Source organism: Elephas maximus, chromosome 4, assembly GCF_024166365.1.
Source record: "Elephas maximus indicus isolate mEleMax1 chromosome 4, mEleMax1 primary haplotype, whole genome shotgun sequence".
NCBI classification, from domain to species: Eukaryota; Metazoa; Chordata; class Mammalia; order Proboscidea; family Elephantidae; genus Elephas; species Elephas maximus.
In genome coordinates, this window is record NC_064822.1 from 96,851,870 (window position 1) to 96,863,748 (window position 11,879).

Consider the following 11,879-nt stretch of genomic DNA (forward strand, 5'->3'; position numbering starts at 1 on the left):
CCAGTTGTAAGGATTTTTGTTTTCTTTATGTTGAGACGTAATCCACTGATCTTCATCAGTGTTTCAAATCGTCTTCACTTTCTGCAAGCAAGGTCGTGTCGTCTGCATGTCTCAGGTTGTTCATGAGTCTTCCTCCAGTCCTGATGCCACATTCTTCTGCACATAGTCCAGCTTCTTGGTTTATTTGCTCAGTATATAGATAAAATAAGTATGGCGAAAGGATACAACCCTGATGCACACCTTTCCTGATTTTAAGCCACACAGAATCCCATTGTTCTGTTCAAACAAAAGCCTTTTGGTCTCTGTACGGGTTCTGCACAGGCAAAGTTAAGTGTTCTGGAATTCCCATTCTTCGTAATGTTATCCATAATTTGTTATGATTCACACAGTTGAATGCCTTTGCATATTCGATAAAACATAGCTATACATCTTTCTGGTATTCTCTGCTTTTAGCCTAGATGCATCTGACATCAGCAGTGATATCCCTTGTTCCACATCCTCTTCTGAATCCAGCTTGAATTTCTGGCAGTTCCTAGTCAATGTTCTGCTGAAACCACTTTTGAATTGTCTTCAGCAAAATTTTACTTGCATGTGATATTAATGATATTGTTTGATAATTTCCACATTTTGTTGGATCACCTTTCTTTAGAATGGGCACAAATATGAATCTCTTCCAGTCAATTGGCCAGGTAGCTGTCTTGGCATGGACGAGTGAGCACTTCCAGTGTTGCATCTGTTCGTAAGAACATCTCAGTTGATATTCCATCAATCCCTGGAGCCTTGTTTTTCACCAGTGCCTTCAGTGCAGCTTAGACATCTTCCTTTGATACCATTGGTTCTTGATTATATGCTACCTACTGAAATGGTTGAACATTGACAAATTCTTTTCAATACAGTGACTCTGTGTATTCCTTCCATCTTGTTTTGATGCTTCCCACGTCTGTCAGTTTGTTGTACTCTGGTGGCTGGCTTGCGTGTTGCTGTGATGCTGAAAGCTATGCCACCAATATTTCAAATATCAGTAGGATCACCCGTGATGGACAGGTTTCAGCAGAGCTTTCAAACTAAGACAGACTAAGAAGAAGGACCTGACAATCTATTTCTGAGAAAATAGGCCAGTGAAAATCTTATGAATAACAGCCAAAACATTGCCTGATATAGTGCTGGAACAAGAGCCCCTCAGGTTGAAAGGCACTCAAACTATGACTGGAGAAGAGTAGAGTCGACATGGATGAAGTAAAGCTTTTGTAATCTTCTTTGCTGATGTGGCGTGATTCAAAATGAGAAGAAACGTCTCCAAATATCCATGAATAATCAGAATGTGGAATATACAAAGTATGAATCTAGGAAAACTGGAAGTTGTCAAAAATGGAATAGAATGCTTGAAGATGGGTATCCTAGGCATTAGTGAGCTGAAATGGACTGGCTTGGGCCATTTTGAATCAGACAAACAGATGGGCTACTCTGCTGTGAATGAGAAATTGAAGAGGAACAGCATCACATTCATTGTCAAAAAGAACACTTCAAGATCTGTCCTGAAGTCCAACGCTGTCAATGATAGGATAATACTCATATGCCTACGAGAAAAACTAGTTAATACAGCTGTTCAAACTTTCACACTAATGCCAAAGATGAAGAAATTGATGATTTTTTACCAACTTCTGCAGTCTGAAATTGATCAAACACACAGTCAAGATGCATTGATAATTACTGGTGATTGAAATGTGAAAGTTGGAAACAAAGAAGAAGGATTAGTAGTTGGAAAATTTGGCCTATGCGCTGGAGATCGCATGATAGAATTTTGCAAAACCGATGACCAATTCATTGAAAGTACTTTTTTTTCAACAACATAAAAGGCAACTATACACGTGGACCTTACCGGATGGAATACACAGGAATCAAATTGGCTACATCTGTGGAAAGAGATGATAAAGAAGCTCAGCATCATCAGACAGAACAAGGCTAGGGGCCGACTGCAGAACAGACCATTCGTCAACTGCTAATATGCAAGTTCAAGTTGAAGCTGAAGAAAATTAGAAAGAGTTCACAACAGCCAAACTATGACCTTGGGTATATCCCATCTGAATTTAGAGACCATATCAAGAATAGATTTGATACATTGAACAATGACTGAAGACCAGACGAGTTGTGGAATGACATCAAGGACTTCATACTTGAAGAAAGCAAAGGCCTTTAAAAAAACAGGAGAGAAAGAAGAAACCAAAATGTATGTCAGAAGAGACTCTGAAAATTGCTCTTGAATGTAGAGTAGCTAAAGTGACTGGAAGAAATGATGAAATAGAAGAGCTGAACATAAGATTTCAAAGCGTGGCTCAAGAAGACAAAGTAAAGTGTTATCAAAAAATGCGCAAAGACCTGGAGTTAGAAAACCAAAAGGAAAGAACATACATGACATTTCTCAAGCTGAAAGAACTGAAGAAAAAAAAAAATTTTTGTAATATTGCAATATTAAAGAATTCTACGGACAAAATATTAAACAACACAGGAATCATCAAAAGAAGATGGAAGGAATACACAGAGTCACTGTACCAAAAAGAGCTGGTCAGTGTTCAACAGTACTGGTACAGATTCACAATTATCTGAAACTCTTAGAGCTGGACATTTTTCACAAGTAAGAAAATTTGGGATTTTGAAAGGTAGTATAGATACTACAGATTACCTAACGCTCCCTGTGGGTTCTGAAAGAGTGCCCCAAAACTGAACACAATATTTCTGCAACAAAATACATGAGTATTCACACTAAGTGGGAAAATTAAAGTCTATAATTTACCTTACATCACTTCCACTCAGGTTTTACTACAAATGAGTACAGGTGAAGTAAAATATGAAGAAGCTTTCAACTTTCAGTACTTTTTGGATTACAGGATTTTGGACAAAGAATGCAGATCTATAGGAATTTGAGGAAGAACTAGGTTTAAAACTTAATATAAAAAAGTCCACATTCTTTGGCATAGTAATTCCATTTTGGGGAATATATCCTAAGGAAACAGCTTGAAGTGCATAAAAAGCTTTTGCACAGAGACAGTCATCGCCGTTATTTTTATAAGCATTTGTAATAATGCAAATACCCGTCAATAGAGGAATGGTTAAATTATGATCTAATCAAAGGACTGGATATTAAGTAGTCATTTAAAACTATGTTGATAGTAAAAAAAAAAAAAAAAAGTAGTTTAGCTTAACTAGTAAAGAATGTCTGCCTTGAGTATTGTGCTCTTTCAAAATCTATCTATATGGGATCAAATTGACAGTAGCAACTCAAAAGGTTAGATAGGAAACTTAAGAGGCAGTGAGTTAATGCTAATGGGGTAGGAATATCTTGGAAAAGGAGGTGAGAATGGTTACACAACTCAAAGAACGTAATCAATGTCACTGAACTGTACGCATAGAAATTGTTGAACTGGTGTATGTTCTGCTGTGTATATTCTTAGTAACAAAAATAAGTTATTAAAAAACTATGTCCCTGAAGAATTTGTAACAAGAGGCAGTGCTCATGCTGTAATGGTAATTGACAAATATAGAATATGAAATTGAATATGCGGTGTAGACCAATTTTGTGTTTTTTAAAGCATACAAAAAAGATCAGATGGAAACACACCAAAATGTTAATGGTGGCTTGCCCATCTCTCAGTTTCACTTCAGCACAGTATAACCCTTTTTTGACAGTTTGCTCTTGCTCCTTTGTTCCCTCTTTACTCTTCAGCTCTCTCTCCCCTCGTGTATCCTACCCCCTTTCTAATAGTTCTCTATTTCATCCCATGGCTGGCCCCAATTAATGGCACTGCCAATTCGGGCTCTTTTCCTCCTATGTTTCTTCTCTCTCTAAACTGATCCAGCACTAGCGTCAGGATAACCTCACATTTCTACACATTGCCTCTTATCCACCTTCCCCAAATCCGGGAAGTAGGGTAATTGGGACACAAGATGCATTAATGAAGGGAGTTGGAGGACCTTGGTTTAAGACTTCAACCCACACCTCAGAAGAGGGGACACTTGCTTGGTAATGTTTGTTTCTCTGACAGCTCACATGAAGCTGGTTCTGCAAATGTTAGGAAAATGGGAAGCTAGATTCATTTTCTGCTACAGAAAGATCTGCTATTGCTGGGGTGATGCTCAGAGGGGCAGGACGGAGATTGAAGCCAACTGGACAGAAAGAAGAAAAGTCCCTGGTTCTTCTTCCAGCCTTTCTGTTTCCTCCTTGCACCTCCTATTGGCAGAGCCAGCTGGAACCAGCAGACAAAGCAGATATGTGGTCCCAAAGGTCAGTGGCTCGAACCTACCAATGGCTCCATGGGAGAAAGATGTAGCAGTTGGCTTCTCTAAAGATCACAGCGTTTTTCTGTGTTTCTCACACCACCACATATTGATCTCTGATTCAAAGCATATACCGCACCTTCTAACATAGCATCCATTCTTTCAAAATGTTGTATCCCAACTGACCCAGTCTTCAGCACACCATTCCACTGTTCTATTAGGCCAGCTGCTTCTGGGTGACAATATATGTGGTATGATCAGTGAATCATGAATCTCTTTTGCTGTGAATTTCTTTTTGCTGTGAAATCAATTCCTTGATAGGAAGTAATGTTTTGCAAAATGCTATGAAAATGAACAAGGCATTTTATGAGTCCACACAGATGGTGGTGCCAGGAGAAGTATTAGAGGCAGGGAAGACAAATCCATATCAAGAATATCTTTCTATTCCAGTGAAAAAATATGTCTCCTCTGAGGGAAGTAGTCCAATATTATTAACCTGCCACTAGGTACCCTGTGGAATAGTGCCAAATTAGAAGCCCAGTGTTGGTCTGTGCTGTTGGCAAGTTAGGCACTCACCAGTAGCAGTAGCCAGTCAGCCTTGGTGAGAAGGTTATATTGCTGAGCTCATGAAATGCCTCCATTCTGTTCAACACAGCCACTTTATACCTGGGTCCATTGAGAAAGCACTAACGTGGTAGAAGAAAGTGACCAACATCCAGAGAATGAGACTTTTCTCCACCTGATTGTTGAAAGCTTCCTCTTCAGATGATGCCCTTTGGTGAGCATTTGCATGGGTCACAAATATCTTGACACTCTTCACCCATTCTGAGGGGCCCATCCATATACCTATTCCCCAGATCTTCTTGTATTCAGTCTTTCAGTCTCGTCCTCTTTGAGTACCTGACTATCTAACCAAAACATTAGCAACTGACAAGAAATCAGTGCGGATCTATATTCTAGCCATCTCTCAGTCCAGAAAAGTGGAATATCAAGTATGTTGCTCTAAATTATGCTCATTAGGAGGATTTCTCTCCACCACTGATCTTCAGGGCCACCTGTCAGCGGGACTGTAATTTTGCAGCTGTTCACCTCTGGTTGATACCAGCATATCATTCGCAAATCAGCCCTAGATTTTTTCCTCCTCTGTCAACAGGCTCTAAGGAACCCCCTATAAGGCCGTAGGTGTGGATTAAAGGAGAAGAAGAGTTAGTGTTGAAGGAATCTGAGCATCTGCTCATGCAATTTACTTGTGTCTTCCATTTTTGCTTGAGCCCAATCTTATATGCCATTTCTGGTTGGTGATAGGTTGCTGCCATGCACATCCAACATTATAACTTAGCGGTCTTGTTGGCACACAGTTCATAAAGAAAAGCTTAAGGCTCATGGTCACTTAATATCCCCTAACTGGATATTCAGTCTCTACCAGAGCCAAGTAGCAAGCCAGAAGCTATTTCTCCAAAGGAGAATAAATATCAGCAGATGAGGACATGGATTTGCTCTAGAACTCTAGAGATCTGCACTGTGAATTTCCACTGTTGCAAAGGCTATCTACTCACTCTACCATGGAGTGAATATTTTACAGGTACAAGTATTTGAGTCTTAAATATTGCCACTTTCAGATATTTTTTATCTTCTTGTTAATTTTTTGTTGTTTTTAAAAATATGTTCTTTGATCTACTGATCTTCCTCATTCTATTTTGGATTCTATCATTCTCATTATGTTAATTTTTTTCATTCATCTTCTGATTGTGTTTTTTTATTGATATTTTCCTCTTTTTGTTTTTTCTACAGATAATACCTTTTCAAGAAACCCTGGTGGCGTAGGTGGTTAAGTGCTACGGCTGCTAACCAAAGGGTCAGCAGTTTGAATCTGCCAGGCGCTCCTTGGAAACTCTACGGGGCAGTTCTACTCTGTCCTATAGGGTCCCTATGAGTTGGAATCAACTCAACGGCACTGGGTTTGGTTTTTGGTTTAATACCTTTTCACTTGATCTATTCCTAATTTTCCTCTTTTCTTTTGGTTTTCTATTTGACACACTAGCCTTCCTATTCTCTCTCCTTTTCACTTTTATCTTTGTACTTTCTTATTAATTCTATTTCTACTGGTTCTTATTAGTGTCATTTTAGTGTTTAATTCATGCCCCTGGATGAGATTCTTATTTTTACCCTTGTAGAGTTTGTAGGATTCCAGTAGAAACTATGCCAATGGAAAAAAAATTGTAAATATGTGAATATTTAATGTAGTATGGTTGGTGAAATGGTTAGTAGAAGGTCAGCAAAAAAGAGGAAGACCTTCAACAGATGGATTGACAAAATGGCTGCAACAACGGGCTCAAACCTAACAATGATTGTGAGCATGGTGCAGGAACAGACAGTGCTTCATTCTGTAGCTATGAGTCAGAACAGACTCAACCACACCTAGCAATGACAACAACAATGGCTGGTGGATTCGTTGTTGAGAAGCCAAAGTTATGTTTGATATTTCTAAAAATCAGTTGTTAACTGCTCTCAGCTCAGCTCCAACTCATGGTGACCCCATGTACAAAAGAATGAAATATTGCCTGGTCCTGTACCATCTTCACAGTCATTGGTATGCTGGAGTCCATTGTTGCAGCCACTATGTATTTTGAATGCCTTCCAACTTAGGGGGCTCATTTTCCAGCACTATACTGGACAATATTCTGTGGTGATTCATTGGCTAATTTTTGGAGGTATGTTGCTGGGCCTTTCTTTCTTAGTCTGAAAGCTCCACTGAAACCTGTCCACCATGGGTGACCCAGGTGGTATTTGAAGTATCGGTGGCCTTTTTTAGCTTCCAGCATCATAGCAACATGCAAGCCACCACAGTATGATGGACTGAGAAATGGATGGGTCAAAAAATTGGGGACCCAGAGAGGGTCCCAAGTGAAAAATTCTTTGTTCTCTACAACCATACTGCATCACTAACTCTATGGAGTTTCGTTGCAAATCTGTATCTTTAGATATTAGAGGAATGCCGGGAAAGCAATTCCATGTGTACATTTCAAGGCCAAGTAAGTTAATGATGTTGTATTTATTATTAAAAACAGCATGTTAATACACTCCACAGTTGTAAAAATTTTATTCTCCATAATATATTAAGGGATTTCATAACCTTCCAATACAAAATATAAATATTATATAGCTAAACTTAGAACTCATAGTAAAGTCAAATATATTTCAACATTCTTACAGGAATGTAAGTTTGATCCAGAAATATCTACTGTAACATATCTGAAAAATTTATAAGTACCTAAAGTCTTCTTGCCAGTAGCACAAATGCAACTGCAATATCAAATTTCTTGGTAGTGAAAATAATATTTCCCTGAGACATAATCTTAGAGAGAGATGTTTAAGGAAAAATTTCAATCTGCTGACATGTATGTCTTCATTAGAAAATGATTAAACTAATATCAGTTTTTGCAGTGAAATAAATAAGACTCCAGCAAGGATTTCCGACAGCAAACACACATGTGTTGTTAGTTGCTGTTTAGTCGATTCCGACTCGTGGTGACCCCATATGTGCAGAGTAGAGCTGTACTCCATAGGGTTTTCAATGCTGTGACCTTCTGGAAGTGGATCGCCAGACCTTACTTCCATGGTGCCTCTGGGTGGGTCTGAACAGCCAGCCTTTCAGTTAATAGTCCGGTGCATAACCATTTGTGCCACCCAGGGACTCCTTAAACACACATTACCATTTACATAATACATTTCATTAGTATATTTTGTTCTAGAAGCAAACACATCCTATAAGTAATATACTTCAGGAACATATTTTATGTTATCTGTTAGTTGATATTTCTTAGATAAAAATTTTTTTTAATTTAATATAAATAAAGTTTAGCAATAAGCAAAACAAAACTGCATAAGCGGTGGTTAAGGGCATGATTTTGTAACCAGATTGCCTGGATTCAAATTCTGTCTCTCCCATTTATTACTTGTGTAACCTTCTGTGACTTGGCTTTCACACCTATAAAATGGAGCTAATAATAGCGTAAATACCTTATAAGATTATTGTGAGGGTTAATATGTATAAAGCCCTTAGAAACAATGCCTGGCAATTTTAAGTAATATGTAAGTGCCAGCTAATTTTCTGTGGTGGCTCAACAGAATGGTGCTAAGGACCAACTCTAGAACCAGACTGCCAGCTTTCGAATCCCAGTTTTACCTGTATAACATTGGATACGTTATTTAACCTTTCTGTACCTCAGTTTCTTCATCTATAAAATGGGGATGATAATAATCCTTGCCTCATAGAGTTATCGTGAGTTAATATACATAAAGCGCTTAGAACAGTGTCTGGTACTCAGTAAGTTTTGTACAGATGTTCACTTTTATCCTTCATTTATTGAGCATTTGAGTTGTTTCTTTTTTTGTTTTTAACTATTACAAATAATATTACTTGCCAATTTTTTTCTCAGGAGCAATGAACAAATGAGAAGCTAACAGGTTGAGTATACCAGCAGCCTTACTCACCCTGAGTGCCATTGGGGCTTGAAAAGAGGTGTTGCTTTTTAATTTTTTTCCTGAGTCTTAAAAACACAAACAACTTAGTGGAACTGAGCCCATCCTGTCCCCTACCCAGAAACCCTGGTGCTATAGTGGTTAAGAGCTAGGGCTACTAACCAAAAGGTCAGCAGTTAGAATCTACTAGACGCTCCTTGGAAACCCTATGGGGCAGTTCTGCTCTGTCCTATATAGTTGCTATGCGTTGGAATTGATTCGATGGCAACAGGTTTTTTTTTTTTTTTTTTTTTCTCCCCCAACTCACTGAATACTTCTATGGGGTGGCTAAGCCAACCAACAGGATTCCTTCTGCCCAGGGTTCCCTTCCAGGTCACTAGAAGTTTATAAATTTAAAATAATAATAATAATTTATATTTTAATTCAAAACAACAAGGAAAAGGTATTGAAGGTTGTAACATATTTGAATTGGCTCTGGATTGTCCTCTAGACTCTTTTATCTAAGTATTTACCAGTTAGCTATTCTGGTCCTCTGTTTTCTCACTAGCAAAATGAAAGGATTATACTAAAAAATCTCTCATTTCTTTTTCAGGAGTAAAATCCTTAAATGCTAGCATTCTATCCACATGATATGTGGTGTTTGAGTGTGTTGTGGCCTAAAAAGAGAGAGAAGAAATCTTAGTTATTTGAATCAAAGCCAAAGCTCAAATACTATTGTTGGTGGCAGCTGCCTAAAAACTAAGTGTTATTATGAAAAAAGAACTAAAATAAATTGTAGTGTTTATACTGATATGCATTTCTAAATTGCTATACAACTCTGGACCTACTTGAAAATACAGAATTTTATAGGTTTGAAAGTTTTTAAAATCCTTACAAATCTAAGCATGAAGTTCAAATAAGGAAATATACACGTGTAAAAGTTCTTTACATAGTTAATTTTACAAATGCGAGATGTGATCATTTATAAAATAAATCTGGTCTTATCTTTACGGAAGTAGACTGCCATATCTTTCTCCCGTGCATGCAGCAGCTGGTGGGTTCGAACCACAACCTTTTGGTTAGCAACTGAGCACTTAACCATTATACCACCAGGCTCCCTACTTATTTTTTTTTTTAACTTTTATTGAGCTTCAAGTGAACGTTTACAAATCAAGTCAGTCTGTCACATATAAGTTTATATACATCTTACTCCTTACTCCCACTTGCTCTCTCCCTAATGAGTCAGCCCTTCCAGTCTCTCCTTTTGTGACAATTTTGCCAGCTTCCAACTCTCTCTATTCCCTACTTATTTTAACAGAAGAGCATTTAATAATAATTTGTGAAGATAGAAATCTCTGAGTATGTATCAAGCATGTAGAAATCCTTTATTCTAAACTGACATGAAAGCATTTCTAGTTGATAAGATGTCCAAGTAAGATTTCGTGTATGTGAAGTCATGCCAGTTGCTAAGAGGATAAGCAACTTTACTTTGATGGTTTCAAGTTTCCACATTTGCTTTTCAGCTCCTCTGCCAGAGGCACAACCCCCCCCTCCGCCGCCCCGCCCCAGATAAATTTCTCTGATGTTTTTAATAGCAAGGTATTTTTTTCACTGCCTTTTTACTTTTATCAGATAAGCAGAATGACTAATCTGTTGTCAAGGTTTGTTCATCCATCATTATGGTTCCTATTATATAATATAGTGGTTAATTCTATAGTATTTTTTTAAATATGTCTTGAGTTTATCTTTGTAATAATATAGTGATCCATTTACCAACCCATGTCTGAAATACAATTTTTGGTGCAAAATCATGCAAAACCACAGTGTCATACCTGGCATAATATTTAACTCCTCCCAAAAAACCCCACTGCCATTGAGTTGAGTCTGCCTCATAGCGACCCTATAGGACAGAGCGGAACTGCCTCATAGGGTTTCCAAGACTGTAAGCTTTTACAGGAGCAGACTGCCACATCTGTCTCCCTCAGAGTGGCTGGTGGGTTCAAACCACTGACCTTGTGGTTAGCAACCAAGTATTTCAACCATATCTCTTCACATGCTCTGCAGCATCTCTTTTGATATGTTCTTTACCATATGTTCAGTGTTTCACTAATCAACACGTTAGGTCTGCAGGACTATTATTAACCAGGCTTTTCATTATCATATATTTGTGGTTACTTGTAAAAATTTACTTTTCAATTTACATACAGTAAAGTTCACACTACTGTGGAGATCCTGGGTGGTGCAGATGGTTTGCCCTCAACTACTACCCTAAAGATTGGCAGTTTGAACCCACCCAGCAGTGCTGTGGAAGAAAGGCCTGACAATCTACTTCCTTACAGATTACAGCCAAGAAAACTCTATGAAGCATTTCTACCATGTAACACATGGGGTGTCCATAAATCGGAATTGACTCTTCAGCAATATGGTATTAAGGGTGAAGAACTGATCAGTAGTTGCCAACAGTTAGAGGTAGAGGCAAGCGTTGACTATAAAGGGACAGCATGAGAGATTTTTTTTGCGATGAACTGTCCTACGTCTTGATTGTGGTGGTGGTTACATGACTCTGAGCATTAGTCAAAACTCAGAGTGAATTTTGCTGTTTGTAAATTGAAAACTAAATTTAAAACAAATCGTAAACTCTACCCCTACAGCTGCCTTTCCAGGATGTCATATAAATAGGATTCATACAGAATGAAGCCTTTTGAGTCTGACTTTTCGCTTTATATAATTCATTGAGATTCATCCATGCTGTTGCTTATATCATAATATGTTCCTTTTTATTGCTGAGTGGTGTTCCATTGTATGTCTGTACCACACTTCATTTATCTGTTCCCCAGTTGAGGGACATCTGGGTCATTTTCAGCTTTTGACAACTGTGCATAAAACTGCTATAAACATTTACATACAGATGTTTGTGTCACTGTAAGTCTTCATTTCCCTTCAGTGTATACCTACAAATGGGATTGCTGGGCACAGTAGTTAAGAGCTCAGCTGCTAACCAAAAGGTCAGTAGTTCGAACCCACCAGCTGCTCCTTGGAAACCCTATGGGGGCAGTTCTACTCTGTCCTACAGGGTCACGATGAGTTGGAATTGACTCGACAGCAACGGTTTTTGTTGTTGTTGTTGTTTATGGTAATTTATGTTT

General features: G+C 38.2%; 1 long non-coding RNA gene across 1 annotated transcript; it reads left to right on the forward strand.

The window, feature by feature from the left end:
- The first annotated feature begins 4,043 nt into the window (after positions 1-4,043).
- LOC126075320 (uncharacterized) lies at positions 4,044-6,172 on the forward strand. The gene is made up of 3 exons (XR_007517168.1): positions 4,044-4,279; positions 4,928-5,050; positions 6,064-6,172. It is a non-coding gene; the product is annotated as an uncharacterized LOC126075320 (long non-coding RNA).
- Positions 6,173-11,879: the final 5,707 nt, after the last annotated feature.